The sequence below is a fragment of the Mirounga angustirostris genome, unplaced genomic scaffold (genome assembly GCF_029215605.1).
Source record: "Mirounga angustirostris isolate CCGP_5_RB_7025 unplaced genomic scaffold, mMirAng1.0.hap1 SCAF_5, whole genome shotgun sequence".
In the NCBI taxonomy this organism is placed as follows: Eukaryota; Metazoa; Chordata; class Mammalia; order Carnivora; family Phocidae; genus Mirounga; species Mirounga angustirostris.
Window position 1 is genome coordinate 123,496,247 of NW_026991713.1, and position 26,853 is coordinate 123,523,099.

General features: G+C 39.9%; 1 protein-coding gene across 2 annotated transcripts in view; it reads left to right on the plus strand.

Annotated features, from left to right (window-relative positions):
- The first annotated feature begins 8,067 nt into the window (after positions 1-8,067).
- Positions 8,068-26,853, plus strand: part of ST8SIA6 (ST8 alpha-N-acetyl-neuraminide alpha-2,8-sialyltransferase 6) — a 171,709-nt gene continuing 152,923 nt past the window's right edge. For both annotated transcript variants that reach the window (XM_064592006.1, XM_064592007.1), the window contains exon 1: positions 8,068-8,120. The gene's annotated coding sequence lies outside the window, so the exon portion shown is untranslated. The remainder of the gene's footprint in view (positions 8,121-26,853) is intronic.

Consider the following 26,853-nt stretch of genomic DNA (forward strand, 5'->3'; position numbering starts at 1 on the left):
ACTCAGAGATGGGTTGGGATAACTGTTTATATATCCTATTTCAAGGGTAGAGAATGGGAGGCACATGAGAGTCAGTGGTCCATAGCAATTCTGAAATCCAGTCAGACATGGCTGCCAGATCCTTGATTAGAGTTCAGTTCTATTTCTTAGGAGTTTGTCTCTGGTTTTGGACTGTACCATCTGAACTCTTGGCTCAACCCTTTGAATCACCTTTTCTTTCCCATAGGAATTGGTCCATGTTTGCAATTGAGTAAACGTCTCAACCTGCTTCCTGCCCATAGTAGTATGGGAGAAGGCCTCCCTTCATGTACTATCTCTGTCCCTCTTAGTACAAACCAACATATTTCCATCAGTACAAGTTTCTTAAAACTTTGTGGGTTTTCTCTGGCTCTTATTAAGATCCACTCCATCATACAAAAACCACAAGCACAGATATCTTTAAGCTATCTTCTTTATCCTGAGGTCCCTGAGAGGTTGCTGAGTGACGAGGCCCTTGAAAATTACTGGAAGCCCTTTAAAAAGGAGGGTCTATGAGATATGCCTTTGGTATCATTAGAGGTCTTTTTTTTTTTTTAAGATTTTATTTATTCATTTGAGACACAGAGATAGAGAGAGAGAGCATGAGCAGGGGAAGAGGCAGAGGCAGAGGGAAAAGCAGGCTCCCCGCTGAGCCAGGAGCCCAATGTGGGGCTCGATCCCAGGACCCTGGGATCATGACCTGAGCCAAAGGCAGACGCTTAACCATCTGAGCCACCCAGGCGCCCCTAGAGGTCTTTTTGTATGTCTGAAAATGTCTATTAGAATCTTTGAGATCTTCCTAGGGCCTCAGCAAATGATCTTACAGCTTCCCCTTTAGATGTTATCTTTGCCCTAGAAATACTTTTTAATTTGGAAATTGTTTGCCATTTGAAGATGCCAGGAATGGGAAACAGTTTTACTTTTGAGCTCAGCAATGTCTGGCTTCTGTGTGTTTCCTCAAAATTTTGCTTGAAAACTAAACAGTTTGCCTTTTAGCTCATCTTACATGCATTTTTTCCATAGGTAGCAAGAAGCAGCCAGATATCTTTTTAAATATTCTGCAGGGAAATCTGCTTAGCTAGATCATCAAATTCCTTAGGTATATTTCCAATTCTTCACATTACAACATATGATAGTTTGTCCAAACTTTGCACCACTAGGTAATAAGATTCACTTTCCTCTAGCTTCTTATAACATGTTCTTTGCTTTTCTTCAAATCCTTATCAACAAGTATCAAATATCTGTCCTTATTGTTATTGCTGTGTTGTAAATTGCTTCCAAAAAGAGCAGCTTAAAACAACCATTTTATCATGCTCATGTATCCTATGGCTCAGGAAGTTGGATAGAGTCAACAGAAATGGCTTGCCTCTGCTCCATGATGGCTGGGTCCTCCATTGGGAAGAATCAATGGGCAGGCAGTGATTTGACAGTTGAGGGCTGGAGTCATCTGGAGGGTCTTCACTTGCATGTCAAGTAATTGGAGCTGGCCACTGGCTGGGACCTCAGCCGGGGCTCCCTACTGCAACACCTGACATATGGCCTCTTCATGTGGCCTGGGCTTCCCCCACAGCATGGTGGCTCAGGGTAGTTGGACTTCTTACATGATCGCTCGAAGCTCCAACGGTGAATATCTCCATGAATAAGGCAGAAAGTGCACAACTCCTATTGACTTGGTCTTGGAAATGACCCAGTATCATTTCTCCTGTACCGTATCGATTACAAACAAGTAGTGAATGCATCTGGTTTTAACAGGAGAATATGAAGACTCTGCCTCTTCATTGGAGAGTTGTCAAAACACTGGGGAATGTATTTTAAAACACCAGTGAACATTATTGTCTCATTCTACAGATAAGGTTAAGTGGCTGAACCCAAAGTCAGTTGACTCCAAAGCCAAACCTCTCTATCATTAAGGTGCACTGCCTCCAAATATGCTAGAGGGCAAACAGCAATCACAGGAGCTAATTTTGAGCTAAAAGATACAGTTCTTGAGCTGAACTCGGGAAGAGGTGGTGAAATGAGAATTTTTGATGTTAATAAGAAAATACCAAAGCCAGTTTTTTAATAAAATAAAATTCTCAAAAAGAAATACATTGTACAAATTTGCTTGAGCACAGGCTACATTGGAGGTGGGCAGGGAGAAAAGGCTAGACAGGTAAGATGGTAGTATCTTTTTTTAAAGATTTTATTTATCAGAGAGCGAGAGAGAGACAGAGGCAGGCAGAGGTAGAAGCAGGCTCCTTGCTGAGCAAGGAGCCCCATGTGGGACTCGAGCCCAGGACCCTGGGATCATGACCTGAGCCAAAGGCAGAGGCTTAACCGACTGAGCCACCCAGGTGTCCCGTAAGATGGTAGTATCTTGTGAAGAACTTGAACTTCACTCTGTAGATAGTGCCATCTAGGGTATCTGAACAGGAAAGTAATATGATCTAATCTATGCTTAAGAGAGATAATTAATTTCAAGATGATAGATGGATTAGAATGTTGTTAGAACAGAGGCAAACAATTAGAGGATAATTATTAGGCATGATGTTATTTTATTTCAGATATAATTTTCTGGAGTCAGACATTGTACCATTGCACAACGAGGTCCTTCAGATACAATTTTCTAAAGAGACATTAATCTTTTGTCTTTGTCATCCCCTCCCCCCACCAAAAAGAGACTCTGACTCTCTGAACTGCATTCTGTAACTGAAGTAATTATTTATGTGTCTGTATGCTTGTTTACCATATAAAGATTTTGATGTGGTTTAAAAGCAATATAAAATGTAAGAGTTAAAAAAAAAATCAAGGCCAGAGAAAATACAGACATACTGTCAAGATAAGACAAGCTGGAAAATATTATGGAGCAGTGCAAAGAACAAGGCCCTCTGAGTTTACTAAATGGGGTTACAGATTTGACTCTGAGCATCCGAGAAGCCAAAATGAAAAGGACACTCAAAATGCTCTAAAATTCATATCATCCCTGGGACATGATCCATATCACCCATGTCATTTCCTAAGGAGAAACAGTGCAACTGCTGGTCACATGGATTTGAAGGTAGTTATCACCTAGAAGTCAAATGAAATTAGTCATCTGATTCTGGTTTTAGTACTAGAAGGAGCACACTTGTGTAGATTTTGATGACAAATTCTCCAATGAGAATAGTGAGGCAGCACTGTGATTCAAACAGCAGAAGGATGATGAGGCAAATGAAGTACAAAGTAAGGAAATAGAGAGTGGATCTGCCTGTCATGGCCGGTGCTTTTCAGGGTACAGTGAGAGGTCAAGAGAGACAAGGAGTGGTGTCATTCTCATCTGCCTCCCAGAAAGATTAGATACATTTTCTGTGAATCATCAGCTTTTAAGCATTGTAGTAGGCATTTCATATGAGTTTGTAACTCTTTTATCATGTGCATATTTAATTATGTCTAAGAAATTAATGGCATTCTGGTTTCTCGGTTGACTTGTAGCACAGAACCCTACTGATGATGGTATGCTATCTGCAAATTTGACTTCATAGTAGAAATCATTCCAACGTCCATGGCAAGACAGGATTCCAACAAGACACAGCTGTGTCACTGTGCCCATCCTATGAATCTTTGCCTGTGAGATATCTTTCATCAGGATCCATTTCTTCTCCCTTTGTCTTTACTTTTTTCAGTAAAGATTTTATTTTTGAAATATAGCTACTCAAGGCAAATGGCCAGGGATAATTTTCAGGGAAACACGCTTAAAATAAGACCTTTGACAGCCCTGTACTGAGTGGTAATGATTATGTAGCAAACAGCACTCTGAGTTTCTTGATAGATTTCTCCCATCATAAAAGCAACCCTAATCATCAGCATACAACCAAAACCTTCATTCATTTTGTAGCAAGAACAATTTGATGCCTAAATTTATGGCTTGTATTAAAAGCTTAGGAGTTCTAAGATCCATAATTTGAAGTATACTGTATCATTGTTAATATCTTTTTTTCCCAAAGGCTTCAAAGGAATGCATTTTTCCCTTTAAGCATCAGCTTTCTGGCACATAAAGTACTTTTGGTTTGAGGTAGGAGAATTCGGTTCTACATGCATCTCCCAGATTCCTACCTACTAGGTGCAGGGAGCCACAGTATGTACTGTAGGGAAGTGAAGATAACAAAGGCTTAATTCAGGAAGCATATAGTCTAGAAAGAGCTGTGACCAGAATGCAAAGAACCACAACTCAAGGGAGGTAGAGAGCGCTATGGGCTGGGTGGAGGCATGAGTCTAGGCAAGTTTCCATGTGATTGGGGTGGGGAGAACCGGGACAGTTTTATAAAGGTGAGGAGAAATTTGAAAGATAGAAACAGGAGCAACAATGTTGGTAAAATTAACTTGTCATACTTGTTGACACACTCAAAATGGGCACCTAATATTTAGGAGACATCTTTAGCTGTACTGCAAATTTAATATCTAAGCAAATTTCAGGTGGACGGGAGAAAAACATTTTATCAATAGAGTTATGGAAATCAATCAGTTGAACAGTCCCTCCGAGTCGCTTTCAGGAAGAAAATGTCTTGAACCTCTTCCTGGATCAACTAAGAGCTTTGCCTGGAAGAGAACTAAGTTGGAGTCATACCCACACATCCAACTGGAACTTCCATTTAATCATTTTTAAATAGTAGCGAGGTCAGCTCCACAAGCGTTGAAAAGTTGAAAACACTGTTGTAATATGTCCCTTAGTGCCCATCTTTCTCCTTTCCTTCACTCCCCAGAACATACCCTCATGGTAGCTTTTCGGTTTTTCCCCGATTATCTGCAATTTGAGTAAAAACTAGTCTAAGAATGATCCTACTTCTACTGAACTGTCAAAGGAAGATGAGCTCACAGTGCAAGATACTGTGACTTTTTATTTGAGGTATGTCATCCGATTGAGGCAATTTCTAGTGGAAGCTTCCCTGATTTCGTGAGAAATAGCTTATAAAGAAAGCTTTCCCTCACAAATCCAAAGTAATGGAAGAATGACAGAGAAGAGACTCTGGTGCACGTAAAAATGATTAAAAACACTTGCTGATCATCACTCTAACAGGTCATTGAGTGACAGGACATTCATAACCTTAATACTCCAAAAAGAAGGCTTAGCATGAGAGAAATCGCTTCTGTGTAAGATCGATCTGTTGCAATAATAGGAAGAAGAAGAAGAAGAAAAAAAGGAAAACCTGAAATCTGAAGCTCTAAGAGGAGCAAATTTGTACAAGTCCTCAGTCTGTGCTAAGATTCCTCATTTGTTCAAAAGGAAGCTAAAATAGTCTGAAGGGTATTGTGTGACGGGGGATAAAAGGAGCGGGCTGAACAGGAAGCCAGGAGACCAGGTTCTTCCAGTCATTTCTGATGCTTTTTCTTTGACTTCATGTTTTCTCATTTGTAAAGCAGAAGTAATATTCTGCCAGAAATCTCATAAGTCTCTCCCAGGTTTTTTGTTGGAATAAAATCAGATATAAGATGTAAGTGTCTCTTTGAGAAGGGCACAGTATAAGCTAATATTCCTGACCATTTCTATACAGAATGCTTTGTGTATACCAACACAGGCTTTAAATGTCTGACCTTGTTTAAGCCCCAGAACAATCTTGAGGTAAGGATACTCACTGTTCTATAGATTAGGACACTTAGGTTTAGAGACACTAAGAATTTGCACGTAATCATGGTGGTAATAAATGGTAAAGCCAAGATTCTCTGATTCAACTGCTAACCCCATTATAAAATACTAAGAACTGGAAGGATCCAATGGGTGGTTTTGTTCAATCCTTCCATTTTGCAGGTGTGTCTCTCTCTTTTCTTATCTTCCCCCTTCATTCTAAATCATGTCTGTCCCTTTTATACCAGTTCCTTCCTTCAGCACCACTGAATTTGTTCCTTTGCTCAAACACTCCTGTCCCCCACTCTTCACTCCAACTCACTTCCAGCCTCAATCCAAACACTACCATGCATTTACTGCTGTATTCCTAGCTTTAGCACAAAGCCAGCCACTTAGTAGGTGCATAATTAGTCATTCAATAAAAGATTGAATGGAGGAAACGGATATGCAGGGAAATGAGGTGAGTGGATCAATGCCATGTGGCACAGCGGATCTCCAGACACTTAAATCCATTGTTCCTTCTACTATCCCACTGGGTGTTAAGTTCATTTCCTGTCCAAAATAATGGATTTTGAAGCTGAATACTTTAATCATAATCCATTAATTAAAACCTTAGTGATTCCCTAAATTAGTCATGCACTGTAAAAATAGAATGATACATTATTTTGGTTAAGGAAAAAAAATCAGCTGACAGCAACATCGAGATCGCTAAAACAAGATCTGGGACCAATTAATGACAGGAGAATGAGAAGCTAGAAGCAATATGCAGATATTAGAGAAGAGGCTCAAGGCTATTTCATATTAATTTTTGCAGCATATGGAACACTTGGTGTCAATCCAGTTTGAAGAATATAACACTCTTCCTCCTATTTAACTATGCAAACTTCAGTTCCATCTTCTTCCCAGCAGGTCTCAGGCGTGTTAAAATAAGCTGAAAGTTGAAAAAAAAAATACAAGAATGAAAATGACTAGGTAAATAGAAGTTTTAATAAATTACGTTTAGGTGAACTTGTAATGCTGAGGCAGAGTTGTAATTTTAAAATGAAAAAATATATTTTCATCTATTAAGAGGTGGGGTAATTTCAAAAGTGATGTCACCATGCCCTAGCATTGATAGATGGCATTTTGCATGTCAGCGTGGGTAATCCATTTTCTCTTTTGCCTGCTTAGTATAAAGCAATCACTATGCCACCTAGTGTTTATTAAAATTCATTGACAAATGATATACACCAACATCAGGGGAAGTGTATCTCACTTGTAGTATGGTTTAGTCTTTCAACTTACAGTCCATTTTCCAATGGCTTGGTAACCTGGAAAGTTAATCTAATATGCTTGTTGTTGATGGACTGGTTGAGATTGATTTGGAAAGTAACAAAACCAAAAATGACCATGAGTGTTTTGAAACTCTCCATGATGGAAACTTTCAGACATATACAGAAGTATAGAGAATAGTATAAGAAACCCCAGGGTTTTTTTTTTAATTTTATTTTATTATGTTATGTTAGTCACCATATATTACATCATTAGTTTTTGATGTAGTGTTCCATGATTCATTGTTTGCATATAACACCCAGTGCTCCATTCAATACGTGCCCTCCTTAATACCCATCACCCATCTATCCCACCCCTCCACCCCCCTCCCCTCTAGAACCCTCAGCTTGTTTCTCAGAGTCCATAGTCTCTCATGAAACCCCAGGTTTTATCACTCAGTTTGAAGAATTATGCACTCAAGGCCAATATTGGCCTATTAATACCCTTCTCCTTTACTAGATTATTTTGAGGCAAGTTCATGTTTTATTCAAACAAATGTTATGATACTCTTCTTATTCTTTGATCCAAAAATATGTTATTATGCAACCCTAAAGCATAAGGACTCTTTTAAAATACAACCAGAACATCACTATTAAACCTAAAAACATTAACAATAATTTCCTGATATTATCAGCTATTCAATTAGTGTTCAAATTTGTCTGATTTGCAATTTTTTTTACAATTGGTTTGTATGAAATAAGATCTAAACATTGCAATCTGATTTATCTTTTTGTTGTTGTTGTTGATTTATCTTTTAAGTTTCATTTTACCCATAGATTCCTCCTTCCCCCCACCTTTCATTTTTCATTATAATTCATTTAAAGAAACCCGAATGCTTGTCTGTTAAGCTTCCCATATTCTGAAATTTTCTAATTGCATTCCTGTAGTATATGGCTTAACGTGTTTCTCTTTCTTGCACTTCCTGCAAACTGGATCGTGCAATCTAGAGGCTTGATTATTCAAATTCGTGCTTTTGATGGTAATATTTCATAAGTATGTTTATTTCCATCAGGTGGCACCTGTTATCTGATTGGCTGTCTGTGTTATCAACAATCATTAATGATCATTGCCTAGATCAACATGCATTATCTCATTAAGGTTTGCTGATGTGGTGATGTTCTAATTTTATCACTCTTTCTTCATTTGTTAGATAAAATGCTGTCCAAGTTTCCCTCATCAGTTATTGTCCTGAGGTACAGTCTAAGCACGTAAGGTAAGATAACTGCTTGACTTTATTTCACCCTCATCAGTTTTCAAAATAACAAATTGATTCCCTGCCATCTTCCAAATGTGACCGATGAGATTTTTTTAGTATCATTAGTGCCTAATGGACTTAAACACAGTTGACATTTCAATTCATTGCAGTTAATATCGGATGCTCAAATTGTCCTGTTGTTGGCCAGTTAGAGACTCTTCAGTTTGGCTCTTAAGTTATTTTGATGTGGTGTTTTAGGCATATTTTGGCAAAATAAGACATTTTAGGCTCATCTCAAATGCTTCTTGCCTGAGACCTGGAGTCAGCCATTTATCCAAGATGCCTTGGTTTTACTGACATATATGTGCATACGTATATATTTTTGTTTGGCTGGGTTTTACTGTTTTTGTTTTTTTTTTAAAGTAGGCTCCACATCTAGCATGGAGCTCAACGCGAAGCTTGAACTCACAACCCTGAGATCAAGACCTGCACTAAGATCAAGAGTCAGAGGCTTAACCAATTGAGCCATCCAGACACCCCATATTTTTATATATTTTTAAATTATACTATTAGTTCATATTTCCATTTCCAATTGAAATTTTAGATTATAGAGTTTTAAGAATTCTTCAATTTTATCTTTTTTTTCCCCCTCATGCTGGAAATCTTGGTTCATTCCCAAGAGCATTCACAGAATTATTTGACTTTTCCTATAGAATATATCATAGTTACAAATAGCAATGCCAATATTATTACTAAAAATAGTTCAAAATTTTGTTTTGTTTGTTCTCAGGGTCCAGATCACTAGGGATGTGTTACCACATTGGCCTATTTTATTTATTTATTTATTTATTTATTTATTTATTTTTTAAGATTTTATTTATTTATTTGAGAGAGAGAGTGAGAGAGAGAGAGAGCACAAGAGGGGGGAGCGGGAGAAGGAGAAGCAGACTCCCTGCCGAGCAGGGAGCCCGATGCAGGACTCGATCCAGGGACTCCAGAATCATGACCTGAGCCGAAGGCAGTCGTTAACCAACTGAACCAACCAGGCGCCCAACACATTGGCCTATTTTAAAGTCACTTGAAGAATTTCCTTTTTCCTGTACTTATTCCACCAAATGGATGAATGGTTAGGTTTCTTTATTTCATTTTGCTTTGATTTATAGGGGTTGTTTTTTAAAGAAAATTTTGAATTATAATTATTTATGGTTGCACTGTATCATATAACAATTACATTGTATACTGGCTTCCTCACGCCCCTCACTTAATTTTATGCATAAATACATATCCAGTGTTCTTAACCAGACATTATGCCAGTTCTTCAACCAAATGGTTGTCTGGGTCATTTCTAGTGGATTCTTCAGAAAGGGCACATGAGAACAACACTCCCTGAGTTCTTACATATTCATTAGTTTTTATATGGCTTTCAAGTTGAATGTCTCCTTCCCTGGGTACAAAATCGTTGCCCACATTTTTTTACCTCTTGTAATATAAATGTTACTCCATTGTCCTATGGCATAAAATGTTGCTATTGGGAAGTCTAATGCCAGTCTATATTCTTTCTCTAATGAGGGGCTTGGTCAGTTTTACTTTGTTGTCTAAAGGGTGTTCAGGTTTCTTGTTTCTTGTTTCTTGTTTTTTTTTTCTTTCCATTTTATTTGAGTTCAATAGATTTACTAAAATATGTCTCATTTTGGCCACTCTGAGCTGATTTTCCAGGGTCCCCTGTGCCCTTAAGTATATAGATTCAGATCTTCTTTATATTGGCAACATTTTCTTGAATAATCTAGTACATTCTGTCTAATACTTTTAATCTTTTTCTTTTTTAAAAAAAGATTTTATTTATTTATTTGACAGAGAGAGAGATAGCAAGAGCAGGAACACAAGCAGGGGGAGTGGGAGAGGGAGAAGCAGGCTTCCCGCAGAGCAGGGAGCCCGATGTGGGGCTCGATCCCAGGACCCTGGGATCATGACCTGAGCCAAAGGCAGACGCTTAACGACTGAGCCACCCAGACGCCCCTCCTTTAATCTTTTTATTTTGTTTCTGTTTTTTATTTTCTATCCACATTCTCTTTTCTGTCTTTTCTTATGATGCTGATTTGAACCGTGTTCTCACTTTTGTTCCTTTCTAAAATTATTTATTATTATTACTGCTTCTAATTCTCAAACTCTCTCAGCTCACTTTTCAAGCTTTTCTTTCGTCCAATCATCCCACGTTCTCTCCCTGTCTTATGGCATTCTTCCATAGCTTCTAAGATTTCCTCAAATTCTCTTAGCTCGTTTGGAACCCTTAAGGTTTTTACTGTTTTATGGTCATATCTTTATTGTTGGATTTCACTGTCTATAGGAATAGTGTTCTCTGTCAATTGTCTCTTTTTTTTCTTTAAAACAACATCATATGGATGCAAGCACAATCACTGCGATTGCTCATGGCTTTTCTGTGCTCTTAGAGGGGAGGGTGCCACGAATATCCTTCCTCACTTCAATGCCCTAGGGCTCCATTTTCTATTGTTATTGTGGTGCGGCTCTCCGGACTTAACCCTTTCTGAGATGTGTTGCCTTCACTCCCCCTCCCACCGTGGTCTGCCTCTTCTCTTTCTCTCTCTCTCTCTCTTTCTCTCTCTCCCTCTCTCTCCCCTCTGCCTTTAGTGTCCCTGGTCTGTTCCGTTTGCATCCAGTGCATCCCAGTTTCTTTTCAGTCTGGGGATTTCTTTCTTTCTTTTTTTTTTTTAAGAGTTTATTTGTTTATTTGAGAGCGAGAACGAGAGAGCGCGAACACACAAGCAGGAGGAGAGAGAGAGGGGGAAACAGGCTCCCTGCTGAGCAGGGAACCCGATGCAGGACTCGATCCCAGGACCCCGGGATCATGACCTGAGCCGAAGGCAGATGCTTCACCGACTGAGCCACCAAGGCGCCCCAGTCTGGGGATTTCTTGTAGTCCCCCCTTTATGAAAGTGATATTGAGTACTGAGTGCAGAAATATTAACACCTGTCATAACTTCATGGTGAAGGTTAGCTTTTCGAGTTACAAAGACTTCTTTATCCTTTTAAATGCATTGTGGTCTCAGCAAGCAGAGAGTTTGCAGGGCATCTGGAGCTGGCAAACCCCTCCTTGGCTTGGTTGCTCTTGTCTGATTGGCCTGAAGAGCCCTCCATGCTCAGAGTGGACCTTCCCTTTGGGAGTGGCAAGCTGTGGGTAATTCCATTTCTGAGCTGTTCGCTGAAAGTCCCTTGTCTTCCTGCTTCCTCTTGTCACTTGTCACTGCACGTCTTGAGGCGGCTAGTGCTTGGACCCCTCCTGCTTGTGGGAATAGGTTCTCTGTCACGTCTGTTGTAGACGTTGCCCATGGGTTTTTGCTTTGCGTCTCAATTGTTCAGTCTGCTTTTGCGGGGGTGATTTGGGAAGATTGAAAACCTGTGTTCTTTTTTTTTTTTTTTAAAGATTTTATTTATTTATTTGAGAGAGAGAGACTGAGAGAGAGAGCACATGAGAGGGGGAGGGTCGGGAGGGTCAGAGGGAGAAGCAGACTCCCTGCCCAGCAGGGAGCCCGATGCGGGACTCGATCCTGGGACTCCGGGATCATGACCTGAGCCGAAGGCAGTCGCTCAACCAACTGAGCCACCCCTGGGGTGGCCGATTTAAATCTTTCTGCCTCCGGGTAATTTGGGAGCAAATGGACTGCTGTAGACATTTGTAAATATATGAAACCCAAGGTGAGATTTTATTTGTTTTTCTTCGGAATGGCTTTGTCCTTTCTCTCCCCTTAAACATACGAGATAATAAACCTGATACTGTTAGGACCCACAGTGAAAATCCTTGAGCGAGATTTGGAAAATATCAAGGGTCTCAGGCGAGAAGGCCGTTTTGTCTCCGTTTGTAATATTATGGAGTGAATCATTCCAATCCCCTTCAAAATAAATACGGAGAATTATGACCTTTTTTCTACCGTAAGCCTCTTAGAAACCCAAGCTTACAGAATGTATGACTAATCAGCCCAGCAACACCAACTGGATGAATTAAAAGGAAATGAACTTCCACACTTTCAACATCCCTCTATTGTTACTCTGTTACTGTATCATGCGTGACTGCCAAATCTTAGGTCACTTATTTTCTTTTCAAAATGATTAACGACAACTTGTAATTTCTTATCACATGGCCTAACAATCAACTTATGTAACTGACTTCTATTTTTAAACAAACTTCCTTTGTCCAGAAGGATCTGATTCTTCTTTGGGGAGTAAATAAGCGCAGTCGGTAGCATGCAAAATCATTTCTGTTCTCAATGTCTATCGTGTCTTCAGCGAGGGCTACATTAATGAACGGTACCTGCTCTCCAGGAAACGACTCTGTCCTTCACTCAGGTGCCCGAGCTAGAAACCCAGGGATCACATTCGATTCCTTTTTCTACCTCATTACTCCTATAAAAGAGTCATCAAAGTCAGATTATTTTGTCTATGAATGCCTCACATTTTTCTACTTCTCTGTGACCCTGCTGCCACCACCTCGGTCCTGACCGCCTTCCCTCTTGCCTGCGCCCTGGCGATGTACGCGGTTCCTGCATCTGGTACCGTCTCCAAATGTCGATTTCTCAAAGCACAAATCTTATCCTGTCCCTTCTCCACTTTAAAACGCTTTCAAGTCTTTTCATTGCTCCATAGATAAAATTCCGAACACTTAAGGTGGCTTTCAGAATCTCCCCTCTCTATATTTGAGATAGGACTGACAAAGAGCATTACATTAGTTTCAGACGTACGACATAATGATTTGATATTTGTAGATATTGTAAAACGATCCCTGCACTGAGTCTCGTGGATATCCATCAGCACAGTATACTACACATTTTTTTTTCTTGTGATGAGAACTTTTAAGATGTACTGTCTTAGCAACTTTCAAACGTACAACACAGTATTGTTGACTAGAGTCACCATGGTGTATATTACATCTCTGGGACTTAGTTATTTTATAACTAGCCGAATTCTATTTTCAGGGGCTAACCTTCTTTTGCTGCCTGTGCCAGACAAGCTTCCTTGCTTCCAGGCTTCTCTCTGTACTATTCTTTCTGCTTGGAACACTCATCTGCTCTCTACCTCCTCTTTCATCTAGGCAATTCCTGTGTATCTCTTAGGACTGAGTGAAGATAACCCAGTCCAGTGGTGGGCAGGCATCATCCCATCCACGGAGGACCTATGTTGAACAAAAAGGTGCAGGGGTGTTGGATTTGCTCTCTGCCTGACTGTTGAGCTGGGATGTCAGTCTTCTCACCTGGGTGCTCCTGGCTCTCAGGCCTTCAGACTTGGACTAGAATCTGCACCGTTGGCTCTTCTGCTCTCAGGCCTAGAACCACACCACCAGCTCTGCTGGGCCTTCAGTATGCAGACGGCAGATGGTGGGACATCCCAGGCTTCATAATCGCATGAGCTGGTACCTTATAAAAGATCTCTATTATATATATCGTATTGTTTTATAGATTATATATAATCTTATGTGTACATTTATATGCTATATATGTATTCTGTTAGTCTGTTTCTCTGGAAAATGTGAATACACTATTTTAACACAATATTTTAAAACATCAAAAGCAATGTAAAAACATCCATGAAGACCAAAATATCAGAATTTTAGATAAGGTCAGACTCATTAACAAGACCATGCTGAGCCATCTGGTGGCTGAGGCCAAAGGAAAGATCAGCCTTAAGGATTGTGTCTTTATTTAAAATTTTGATATTCGTGCCTCAGGGATATTTTTGCATTATTTTGGCTTATTGACCTATTGCATGAAAACATCATTTTTCTAGACTACTGAGCATTCTGGAGAGCCCTGACATGTTACGACTGAGCTGTGTCTCCCTTGCCTTACCCTACTCAGGCCCTGCTGGGGTCACTTGAAGCTCTCTTCTCTCGCACCTGCTTTCCAGATAACAGGATCTGCCAAGCAGCAGGTTCTCGCCCGCTGCCTTCCCCGGGGGTGGAGGTGGGGGAGTGGGGTTAGCTTACACCTGCTCCTGAGTCAGTATTCAGGAGGCGGTTGCCCTCCCTTTAATATATGACCACGGCCACGCTAGCATCTAAAACTGGATGATCCAAGAAAGCAGAGCTTCCTTTCACGGCTCCTACCTCAATTCCCCAGGGTGCCGGGAACCCAAGACACATGCACACGCCCACTTGAACAGACAGTGGGATAGCACCAGAGCACAGGCCCTGACTGCCCCTCTCTGCAAGGCCCACCTCCACCTCCTTGCTCTAGAGGACACTCCTCTTTTCTCTCCCTCGGCTCCCCCCCAGGACCCTGACCTCCTCTCTCCTGAGTTCACACCAGAAAGCACGGTTTCCACTCCCAGAACTGGCACTAATCTCTCCTCTCCTTGACTGGCCAAAGAGCGCCCTAATTTTGAAACCAAAGGGGCTCAGTTTTTCTAACCCAAATTCCATTTGCCACTAAAATAAATGGGCAAATGTTCCCCCTCTCTTAGAATGCAATGCTTAGCCATCATTCTTTCCTAAAGAAACTCCTGAGTTTCTTCTCTCTTTACGTGCCCATCTTCTATTTATTAATGGCTTACTGCTTGGGAGACACTATATTAGACACATTTCAGTGATTTTTAGACATTTGCTAGTCTCACAACTATGCAAAATAGATATTATCATCTCCATGTTATAGACCAGAAACTAGGGGCTCAAAACATTGAAGTATTTTGTTCAAGGTCATAAAAATAGTAAGTTGATGAAAGAATTCAAATTCAGTTCTAACTCCCAAATCTGGGTGCTTGCCACTGGGTTAAGTAGTCTCATTTTATTTAGCTTATTTTGTTTTCTTTCCTTCTTTCTCCTCCCTACCCCCTTCATTTCTTCCTTCCTTCCTTCTACCAATACTTATGGTAAGTCTGGCACTGTTCTAAGCACTGAGAATACATCATGTCCCTGTCTTCATGAAGCTTACATTTGAGTTAGAATTCTGTGAGAAGACAGACAACAAACAAATAAGCAGATGTGTATATGTGTGTTTAGTATGTCAGATGAGTGCTGATCCCCACGCCCTGTTCCTCCCCCCATAGAAGAAAGGCAGCAGGATATGGGAAATACTGGGTGTGGAGCAGGAGAAACTTGCTACTTTATATAGGGGATGCATAACTATATATAGAACAAGACCCACCTATTTACTATTTATAACAATTTAAAGTTCTCCTCATCAGCTTCCCTTCCAGATGAATCCTTCCTAAAGTGAAAAATAATTTGTCACTTGTATTATTCTTTTCTCTGTAAGTTCTGAGTGCATTTAATTGGTATGCAGCTGTAGTACGTTATCTACTGTCAAACGCTTCCCAAACGTTACCAAGACAATCTGTCCATAAGACAAAATTTACCGCTTCCTAGGGGGCACATCACCTCAACAGTTTTTACAGGGTCTCAAGGGAGAAAAGGAAGTTGGATTTTATGAAGAATTTGAGGCTTTGTTGAAAGTGGGACTTTCAAAGCACAGGCTTGACCAGGACTGGATAAGATCGTGATATAACAGTTTAGGACTGGTGGAAACAGCCAAACGAAAACTTTGAGGCAAGAGATTTAAAGAGGGAAGGGAAGTATAAACCAAGTGTTGATGCTTTCTGGGGAAGTCTGAGTGGATCTCTTGGGAATTTCCTGTAGTGATCAATCAAGTCATTCCCAAGGAAGAGTGTCCTAGAATTGTAATGTTATGCTCTAAAGCTATAAAGAAAAAGGGACAGTCAAGTCATATTCACATAGACCCTCTGATCATGTTCATAAATTGAATACTTAAAATCAGGGTTTAAAATCTTCATGCGATTTCCCACAAATCACAATTTGGGTAAATCTGTTAAGTTTTGAAAAGTTCGATTTGAAAACATCATGAAGTGTCATGATGAGCCATGACTGCCAGTTTCACATTTGTTTTCTCTATTTCTTGTCGAGAAATTTCAGAGCTGTTTTGACATCCATTCTTTCTGGTGTCTAGCCCCATAGTCTAAAATAAGATGAGAATTTTGTTTCTGACCTGACTTAAATCTATACAGGTAGATTACATGAAACATATTGTTCTGTTTGTCCACATTGGCCGTGGTTCAAGTAGGGGAGATTCTAGGCCACACTGTTTACTTTGCAACTGTGTAAGTTGGCACTCGATTACTAGGTCTTTCTACTCGTTTTTCCCTTTTTAAACCTGGGCCCCAATTTTATATGCTGCTTCCTGTAGATGCAGTCCTTTTATGATGGTGGCAATGGGTAGAATGGGGGTGAGGAGAAGGGATTGAAAGGGCTTACTTGGGAAGTTCCCCAAAATACTTTTAAAATGCTCTGGCCAATTTGGAGAAGTGGATCGTAATTCACATTTGGTAGACTTGGGTCATTCCTCCTTCTTGATGCATTTCAGCTACAGCATACCTGTTAGGCCAAGGAAGTTATAAATCTTTCTCCATGTTAACAATCACATTTAATTAATACTAATGGGTACAGCTGTCTCTAGGCGTAGATGATGTGATAGAATGAAGTCTGAGAAGCAGATAATAAAGGTAGTGGGTGCAAGTTTTATTTCACGATTAATCCAATTTGATTGCCAACAGTAGTATCTTCTGTTGATATTTTCCCTATTTTGCTCTAAAACGGCCCTTCTGGGGTTTGCATTTGGGATTTTCGAAGGCTTACTTTAAAAGACTAGACTTCTCTACTTTTTCTCTAGAAAAGGTAGGAGAACAAACTCCTACCCATCAAAATTCTCATGCAAGACTTTAGAACTTTACTCTCTTTCCTGACACCCATCAGTTTAATCACAGCCCCAGAGTTTCTTTCCGGCACTGGGCTAAGACAATGCTCTGAGGCTGTGATTTCTCAACAGTCCTTGGGCTTAAGCAAAGTCCTGTTGACTCAGCAGCACTGAATATGCAGGCATTAAGAGTCCTTTGTTACATGTTAAAATGATGACCTCCCTAAAGTCTCTAGTTAGATAATGAACAACCCATGCAAAGAAAAAACTGAGGACACCCAGCGCAGTCTTATTTCAGTTGTGTTGAATTTGCAATGTGCTTCTAAAGTATACTGATCAGTAATGAGAAAGAAAGCTTTATTGGCTCACTCTTTTTACCTGAATCCTGTTCACCATTGGAACCAGTTAAGGGAATGCCTCATTAGGGGACTTTCTAGGGAAATCCAAATGTTTTTCTACTCTAGGTCATGCCTTTCCCCAGGGATGGCCCGACTGATGGTTGGAGTAATTTGTAGCCACATGCAGAGTGTGAACAGGGGTCCAGCAAGGTCCCATTTGGCTTAGTTTATATTCCTCTCCGGGCTCTAGTGAAAGTATCTTTTCTTCCTTGCAGGTATAAAAGTTTTACTATTAACATGCCAATATCTCCAAGATGCCATTTAAAAATTCCTGTATCTGGTTTTGGCTTTTCCCATAAGGACGGTAAACTAGGAAAGCTTGCCAGTTTCCTCTCTTCAAATCAAACTTAGAGAAACTAGAAGTGAGAGGAAAGCATGGATCTGTGAAATTAACAAAAATGGCATGAACCTCCTTGGGGGAATGACAGGATGGTGAACTCCTGTGTATGGGTGGGGGTCAAGTGGAGGGCAGATTGGAGGGAAGAGGAGTAGCTTGAGGGCGACAGTACCAGTGAGACAAAATGTTGTAGACAAGGGTCTATGTTCCATTCTTGCTTCTTCCGTACATGGCCTTGAGTCAATAGTCGATGGATCCTTTACTACAGAAATCAGTTGTTACAGCCCAGGTCTCTGGTGCCAGGGACTTTGGGGTAATAACAAGGCAGAGCAAAGGACTTACAGGAGTAAGGAGTTTATAAAAATAGGTGAGGAATGACCAGCCACACTCTGGCAATGTGTTCACTTCTGTGTCTCTAAACCTCCAGGGCTAGTAGATTGCAACAGGGTGGAACCACCTACTCACAATGCCTATTCTCTTGAGGGGTTTCATGATGAATCTCTGACCAGAGCAGGTGCCACACCAAGTGCTGAGTATGACAGTGCTATTAAAAAGCAAGCAACAAAAACCCACACACCGAGATGTCAGAGTAAAATTTAAGAACATCAAAGACAAAGAGGGAATTATAGAAATTTCCAGAGATAGACTGCAGATCGCTCACAAAGAAACGAAAATCAAACTTTCAAAAGCAACACTGGATACAAGGAATTAATGGCTTAATATTTTTAAAGTTTTGAAAAGAAATGAACTTTGAGCTAAGACTTACATCCAGCCCTATCAGCATTTCATCATGAGGGTATAAATAAAAGTTGAGGGCGCCTGGGTGGCTCAGTTGGTTAAGCGACTGCCTTCAGCTCAGGTCATGATCCTGGAGTCCCTGGATCGAGTCCCGCATCGGGCTCCCTGCTTAGCAGGGAGTCTGCTTCTCCCTCTGACCCTCCCCCCTCTCATGTGCTCTCTCTCATTCACTCTCTCTCAAATAAATAAATAAAATCTTAAAAAAAAAAAAAAGTTGAAGTTCTTGTTCCAGCTGCGTTGTTTGTGTAATAACGATTCAGGACTGACAGGGCAAGGTTATTTTTTTGGAGGCCCAGGCTGCCTCTGTCATGTTGGTGTGACATCCCTAGGGGGCTGGTATCATCATCTCTATGATCCGTGGTGGCTACTCTAACTATCACCACTATATACATATTTCAGCCAGCAGGAATGAGGAGGGAGAAGTCATACCACTTCCTTTTGTAAAGTTACAACCAAAAGATGAATGTATCACTTTTACTCACATCCTATTGACCAGAACTTAGCCACGAGGCCATATCTAGCTGCAAGAGAGGCCAGGGGAGGTAGTCTTGATTCTGGATGGATATAAGTCTAGCCAAAAATTCAGAGGTTCTGTAACAAAACAGAAAACATGGGGAAAGGAGAATATGTTTGCCACCATTATATACTCCACACTTAAAAAAAAAAAATCCCCTTAAGATAGGGAGAAGACAAGAGTGTCTACTAGCATTATTACTGGTTCATATAATTCTAGTGAATGCTGTAAGAAAAAAAAAAGATGTACAATGCTTGGTTAAGAAAGAGATGTCATTATTGTAGATGGTATAATTTACCTAAAAAAACCCCCAACAGAATCAATATACAAGCTACTAGAACAATCAAGGGAGTTTAGGAAGATTGCTAGATATGTCAACTTATAAAAATCAATAATTAAAAAAAATAATTATATTAATTGTTTAGAAATACAGCAAGATATGAGATAGGATTCATCATTCCAATAAAAGTTAAAGGTATTTAGGAATTAATAAAGAATACATAAAACTTTTTGAGAAAAATTCTAAGCTGAATAAAGGATGCAGAAATGAATCCAAATAAATAAGTTTTCAATATCTCTGGATGAATGTTAATATAAAGATGTCAGTTTTTCGCAATTTAATCTATATATTCAAAGGAAATTTTAAATTCCTGGTTGGATGTACTATAAAATTTATATGAAAGAATCAATATCCACAAATGGCTAAATCAGTCTTGAGGAAAAGGAAAAGAGAGGGTTCTTGCCCTATAAGATATTAAGATACACTACAAAGCCACAGTAATTTTAAAAGGATGATATTGGCATAAGAACAAATACAGACTGGAATAGAATAGATAATTCAGTGACTTAATCTATGATAAAGATGGCACTACAAGTTAATGGGGAAGGCTGCATGCTAGTAGATGATGTTGGGAAAATGGATTCCCCACATAAAGAAAAATGAAAATAATTTCCAGTATTACTGCAAAGGTGGGCTCCAGATGAATTAAAGACCCGAATCTGAAAAGTATGCATTAAAATTTCATAGAAGACAATGTAGGAAAGTATCTTCTTATATGGGGATCAAAAGGACCTCTACACCTTCAAAGAACATACCATAAAGCAAAACTAAGGATTTCATTCAATGTAAGATGCCATGGACAAGGTTAGAAGTGACAGATATCGGAAATTATTTGATGGTACCTAAAACTGACAAAGGACTAGAACCTAACACGTAAGGAATGGGGACTGTCCGCAAATTAACTGGAAGAAGGCAAGACCCCAACCTAAAAAATGGGCTAAGAATATGAAGAGCCAATGTACAGAAGGGACAACCCCAAAGGTTAACAAGCGCCAAAGAGTTCCTCAAATACATTATTCAGAAATGTAAGTTAAAATTACAATGAGGGGCGCCTGGGTGGCTCAGTCGTTAAAGCGTCTGCCCTCGGCTCAGGTCATGATCTTGGGGTCCTGGGATCGAGCTCCATGTCAGACTCTCTGCTCAGTGGGGAGTCTGCTTCTCCCACTACCCCTCCCCTTGCTTGTGCTCGCTCGCTCTCTCTTTCAAAAATAAATAAATAAAATTACAATGAGGTATTCTTTTGCACATGTCAGCCTGGCCAACTGACAGGGATGTAGAGTTACCACAAGAGGGTATGAGGTACCCTCCTGCATGGCTGGTGGGAATATAGATTGGCGGAGCCATCCAGAGAGTTGGCACTCTATTCAGGCAAGAAGTGATGAAGTCAAGTATGCATATACCCTAGATTCCAGGAATTCTCTTCCTTGGTATTTCTCAAAGGAACTCATGCCCAGGCCCACAGGGGATCATGGGTGTTCACCATAGCACAGTTTGTGGGAGCTGGAGGCCATCTGCTTGTCTATCCCTGAGGAAGAAGAGAAGTGTGATATTCTAAGGGGAACATTATATGGAATGTAGGCAGTGGGAAGCAATGTGTGGAGGGGACACACAGCAACGTGGATGTCTTAAAGACACAATGCCGAGTAACTGAAGAAAGAATGATATAGGTAGCCCAATACCATTCATGTGAGGCTTTAAGAAATGCACACAAAACCAAACATTTGTATCTAAAATACACATTTTATTAGAATAAACACAGATCAGAGAATATTCATCACAGATATTAAAAAGCCGGGGGTGGGTCGGGGGTTGGAGAGATGAGAGTGGGAGAGAGAAACCAAGGGAATCAAGAGATGAAAGGAGGGCGGGGCCCAGCACAGACCACTCCTGAAGCCGTTCTTTTGGTTCCCTCATGAAGACATTGGGGTGGATTGGTCCATCAAGGGATCCTGCCCTGAAGGAACATTCCAGTGAGGACCCGTGGAAGATGGTGTATGGCCATTGATTTGAGGTAGGTGAGTGAGCAAAGGGACCACCCAAGAGGGATCTGCAACTAGAAGGATCCCAAAAGGGAGAGAGCAGGAAGCCAGGGAGAGCATGGTGTCAGATTTTCCGTAGGGAAGTGTGTAATCTTTAGATTAAAAAAAAAACAAACAAACCCGAGGCCAAGTCCGAATCTCACTGGGGGCACTTTTCTCTCATTAAAAGCAAAGATCCATCATGTGAGAAAAAGCCTAAAGTAGAGACCATGGTGGGAACGCACAGTCATTACCCTGGGGAGTGTCTGACTCCACAATTAATTGGCTGCACCTGGGCTAATTTCCCCAGGTGTGATCTGTCTCCACAAGTGGCCAACCTTTAAAATCTCACAATGCATCAAATACAGCAGAAAAAGTGCAGTTGAGGGGAAAAAAGAGTCATCTAAATTTGAAAATCATCTGCGAAATGCTAGTAAACAGTATGATACCAACATAATGCTATGTCTTTTTCCTCAGATTCCTCAGAAATGCTTTGTATTTACACTTATTCAAACTGAAGGTTCTAGAGGGGAGGGGGAGTGAGGGGATGGGTTAGCCTGGTGATGGGTATTAAAGAGGGCACGTTCTGCATGGAGCACTGGGTGTTATATGCAAACAATGAGTCATGGAACACTACATCAAAAACTAATGATGTAATGTATGGTGATTAACATAACATAATAATAAAAAAAAAGAAGTATTTTAAATCTTTTCTCTTAAAATCTTCCTGAAGCCTAAAATGTTGTTTTTAGAAAGCTCTAATTTCTTTCCAAAGCTGTGTTTTTGTTTCTGGTTTCGCTATTGAAAATGATTTCAAATTCAAAGTCACTTACAAACAAATGGAATAAAATAACATAATAAAAATATTTGGAGTATGGCTGCAGTAAGAAGGTCAATTTAAGAACATAATGACTCTATAGAAGATAGCATCTTATAGAGATTTAAAAATACTAAAATATATTATTTCATTTATTGTGAATAAAGATAGGGTAGATCTATTATTTCAAATTCAGAAAAAAAGCCCTCTTTGAGTGAAAGTTTCAAGGGAACACTTGGTATTTGAAGTAGATTTTGAAAAGTGGGTGGATTTCAGCTGGAACAAAGGTCACTTAAGGCAGAGGGAACAAGGTGAACAAAATCCAGGAATGATAAAAGTGAAGATATGTTGGGGAAATGGTGAGAGGTTCCACGTAAGATCAGTCATAACCAGAAACACCAATAAAATACACACTAAGTGCTCAGCACTGTTCTAAGTGCTCAATGTATATTACCTCGTTTAATCTTTACACAACCTAAGAGGAGATTTTTCAGGTGGAGAAACTGAGGCATGGTGATCTGTAGTCTGAGATCACACAGACAGTGAGTAACAAACCCAGGATATTGAACCCTGCTGTGTGGGCAGGGTTGTAATAACGGGGAGAATAGCTCAGGTGTCGATCACAGAATTTCATCTCAACTGAGAGGCAATTGAAGGACACTAAGTATTAGATTTTCAAACAGCAGTGTGACAAGTTTAAGGAGAATTACTTCGGTACCGACGTGTAGCATGGATGAGAAGAGGAAGTAAGTGAAGCGAAGGGACCAGTTCTGATGCTGTCACAGGGGAGACCCGTGGCAATGGGAGCCACATACTCATTGGCACTAATGGAGCCTTGAGCTGATTATGATGTGATTCGCTTTGGTTTGAGGATGAGGTGGCATAACCAGTGCCACCATGAATGCAACCTGTGGCGATCATGAGAACCTCTGGTTCCTGCCTTCTCCCACTCAGTCCTAAGGGGTGGGTGCCGGTGGATTCCAAGGCGGGTCCACTCCTTATAGCTGTGGCTCTTCATCCGAGAGTTTTTATTTTGTCCTTTCTGGATTTCCTGTCCCGGAAAGAGCAGAACATGGCTGGTGTTCGGTGTCGCCGGTTCTGATAAGAGAACCGGTCTCTTTTCAGTGGTCTCAGAAGAAAGTCTTTTGCTCTGTTTGCCGCTGTAGTGAATCCCACAGATCTGTCATTTTCAAATTCAAGAGTCTACCTATATTTTTTAAGAGCTCAAGATAGTATGACGTTTATTTATATTTGTAAGACATCATAATAATGCATATTTTGCAAGTGATATTTCCGCTCCTTCTGCGATTTTTTTCCATTTACTCTGCAAACTCTTGCTAACACCTCCCCAAGAAAGAATGTCGTTCAGAGGGTGAACGAGGTAGGCAGCACCCCCTTCCTCAGGGAGCTTGGACTTACAAACAGAAAAACTCTGAGTTTTATATATTTCCTTAAATAAAAGGGACTATTAAAAAAAGAAATCAGCAAAATGGGAAAAATTCAAATTTCTTAAATACCTGGAAACATAAAAAAAAACAAAACCAGATGTATAAAGTTATTTGGTCATTCCTAGGGGGGAAAATGTATGAGAGAATGACCAGTTACTTATGTGTGGAGCTCAAAGTAAGTTGTGTCATTCCAATATCCGCACTGAAGCATTATAAATTCTGAAAATGTGCTTTACTAAAAAATAGCTGAGAAAGAAGTATGAGGAATTTTCCTTCCCTTGGGTGTGTGTTGTGCCATGCTGTTTCACAGAAGAGCAATCTTTCCTACCTGTGTTGAATGATATCTGTCTGTTCAGTTCTGCCTAAACGTAACGACCAACTCTATAAAAGGGTGTGTTCTTAAAATGGCAACTCAGCCTTCATCTGCCATTTTAGGTTTTTGCAATCTCTTGTATTAAATGTTAATTCTCTAGCTGTCCTTACTCTTAATTAAATACCTAAACATTTCTTAGAGGCCCTGGCCTAGTCCTGCATGGCTATCTCTCTATCACTGACAAATTCCTATAATTCATATCAACCTAAAAAAAACTGAGTAAAAAATGAAAACCCCAATATTAGCACTCACCTTATTGTACATATTTAAACTATTTTCTGGAACAGATTTAAAATCATTAGGACACAGTCATTCTAAGGTGGGACATAATCAGTAACTGCATTAACATGCAGCTGTGCCCAGGAAGGAGTGTGGAAAAATCTCTTCTTCCAACTCAGTAGCACATGGGGTAATATTTGATGGGCACCCGTGGAGAGAGGAGAGATTCCTGGGTCCTCAGCTGCTAATCACTTGCTTTGAGATGAGGGAAAAATCCTTTCCCTTCTCACTGGCTGGGCTTTCACAGCTGGAATAGGAAGGGTAATTAGGCTGTTGTTTGGATAAGGCAGGAAAGAAAATTCTGGCTCTGTGGGTCTTAACCTCCAGTGATCCAGACACGAAATATGGTATTGGCTCAGATGATCGGAATAACTCCTTCAGACTTTTATTTTATTTCATGTGCATGTTGGAAAGTTAGCTGGCCAGAGTGAGAGTCAAAGGAAAACTTAAAGAGAAACAAAAGTGCCCGCGGAAGAAAAACGGTGAAGATCACGGGCTGAGAGAGGATCCACATTGTTAACGAAAGCCGCTCAAAGGAACCACCAAGAAAAGGCGAGTTGTCTTGGCTCTATAATTTAGTTATCATATAAATTTGGTTAGATTTCTATTTTAGCTATGTCTCCATAAGATGTTCAATATCATTGAAAAGTCTTAATGGAGTAATGAGGTGATAAAACAGGTTACAAAACGTCAGACATGTAAGGTCCATTATCAAAGTATCCTTTCTCTAACCTAGAGAATCAATCCATTAGACTCAGGTGCCTTTGAACACAGGTGGAAAATGGGATGCACTCAAATATGCAAAACATAATTAAAGGAACATTTTCCAAGGGAAAATTAATTAAGATGGGTAAACATCTAGTTATCTCCTAACTTAAAAGCAAAATCACCATTGACACATCATGTAGACTCTAAGAGAATAAGAATTGTAACTTATAACATATGTGAGTTGAAACAGTGAAGGGATCCATGTGTTTGGGATGAAGCCAGGCTGAGTAATTCAATGAATTTAAGAGCATAAGAAAATGTTCTCTTGAAGAACGCTGACTCCAAGGTAAAATACTAAGCAGGTGTCTCCTTAATGATTGTTCTTCTGGGGAAATGCTATTTACATGTCTGTATATAACAAAATGGAAAAAAAATAATGACAAAAAGATAAGGGGGCTGAAATGAAGTATTGTATTCATCAAAGATTTGCTTCATTATCAGAATGGTTTTGACTTAAATAGAAATTCCATTGCTGTTCATGTGACTCTGGATAAAAAAACAAATTCCTCCAAACCTTAATTTTTCATTTCCTACTTTAGCAGGATACAGAAGAATGATATTTAATTTCTGTGCTAGTCTCTCATCATGATAGTGCCATTTGTTAATCCTCAATGACTACCTTTGATTTTTCCATAGGCATCCAATTTTTCATCTTAGCTTTTGGAACAATTAAGCCTCCTGTGTGGGTGTTTGATTTTACCACATTGCGCTTTCCTGGGATCTCAGGTTGTTTGTTTGTGTGTTTTTTAAATAGCTAGTGATCCAAGAAACCTATTTTACCTGTGGAAAGAAATGGTGAAATGATTTTCTTTGGACTTTGAATAATTCACAGGATCTTTTTGGAAAAAAAAAAGTAAATATTTTATATATTTTATGGTAAATAAAACATGTATTTAGAAGAACCACGTAAATACTTGATAGGTACCTGGGCCTCTGTTACTTTGGAATACCTTTATGCAGTATGAGTTATATATTTAGATCCACATGTATTTCATATATTTACTTCTAATGAATATCCAACCCAGAGTGGTTTGTAAGTCACAGTGGCTTCTGCATTTTACTAGTTATTCTGGGTTAATAGATTTTTCTTTTCAAAAGACCCTGGCTTTCCACCATGTGTTCCATTTTTCTGTTCATACTTTGGTAGTGTGAAATGGACAGGTGGACAAATATGCTATTGATTTAGAGGTTGGGTTGGTGAAATGAATGGCTCGTGGGAGCAACGTGTGCAGAAGAGTGGGCAGACCTTAGCAGGTGACGGTTAATGAGTTAGAGAAGCTGTCCCAGATAGCTGTTTCCTGAGGTGTAGAAATGAGGGTTATTCTAGAAGTACTAAAACATTTCCTCCAGTTTTCAGAATTATTCGCTCAGACTGGACCACCTTCCCCTTGTACATCAATGTTCAGAAATGGAAAGTGTCAAAGTTGCCTGTTCAATGTTTCATGTTTATTTTTGTACCTATTAAAAATTAAACTGTTATGGATTGAGATGTGAACTAAGAATCTTCAAACTTCGTAATTTTTTTTTTGAAGATAACTTGGTGAGACATCAGTCTCAACTTGACAAGACATCAGTCTCAACTTGACGGGATATGGGTTCAAGTTGTCCGATTCCCATTTACTGTCTACATGCAAGATTTAACACACACACACACACACACACACATGCACTCATACTAAGGCACATGTGTGAGCTCCCTCACATGGACCAGTGGGGTTTACACTAGAAGGTCTCCAGCTTTCATATGTTAATCCAGATGAGTGATTTATGAACTCTCGCAAAGAGGAAGAGAACCCGAGTATTGACTAGAAACCCATATATGGTGGGTTTTCTTGGCAGCAACTTTGTGAAATAGATTTTTTTTTGAGAGAGAGAGAAAGAGAGAGAGAGAGAGAGCGCCAGCCAGGGGAGGGGCAAAGGGAGAGGAAGAGAGAAAATTCTAAGCAGGCT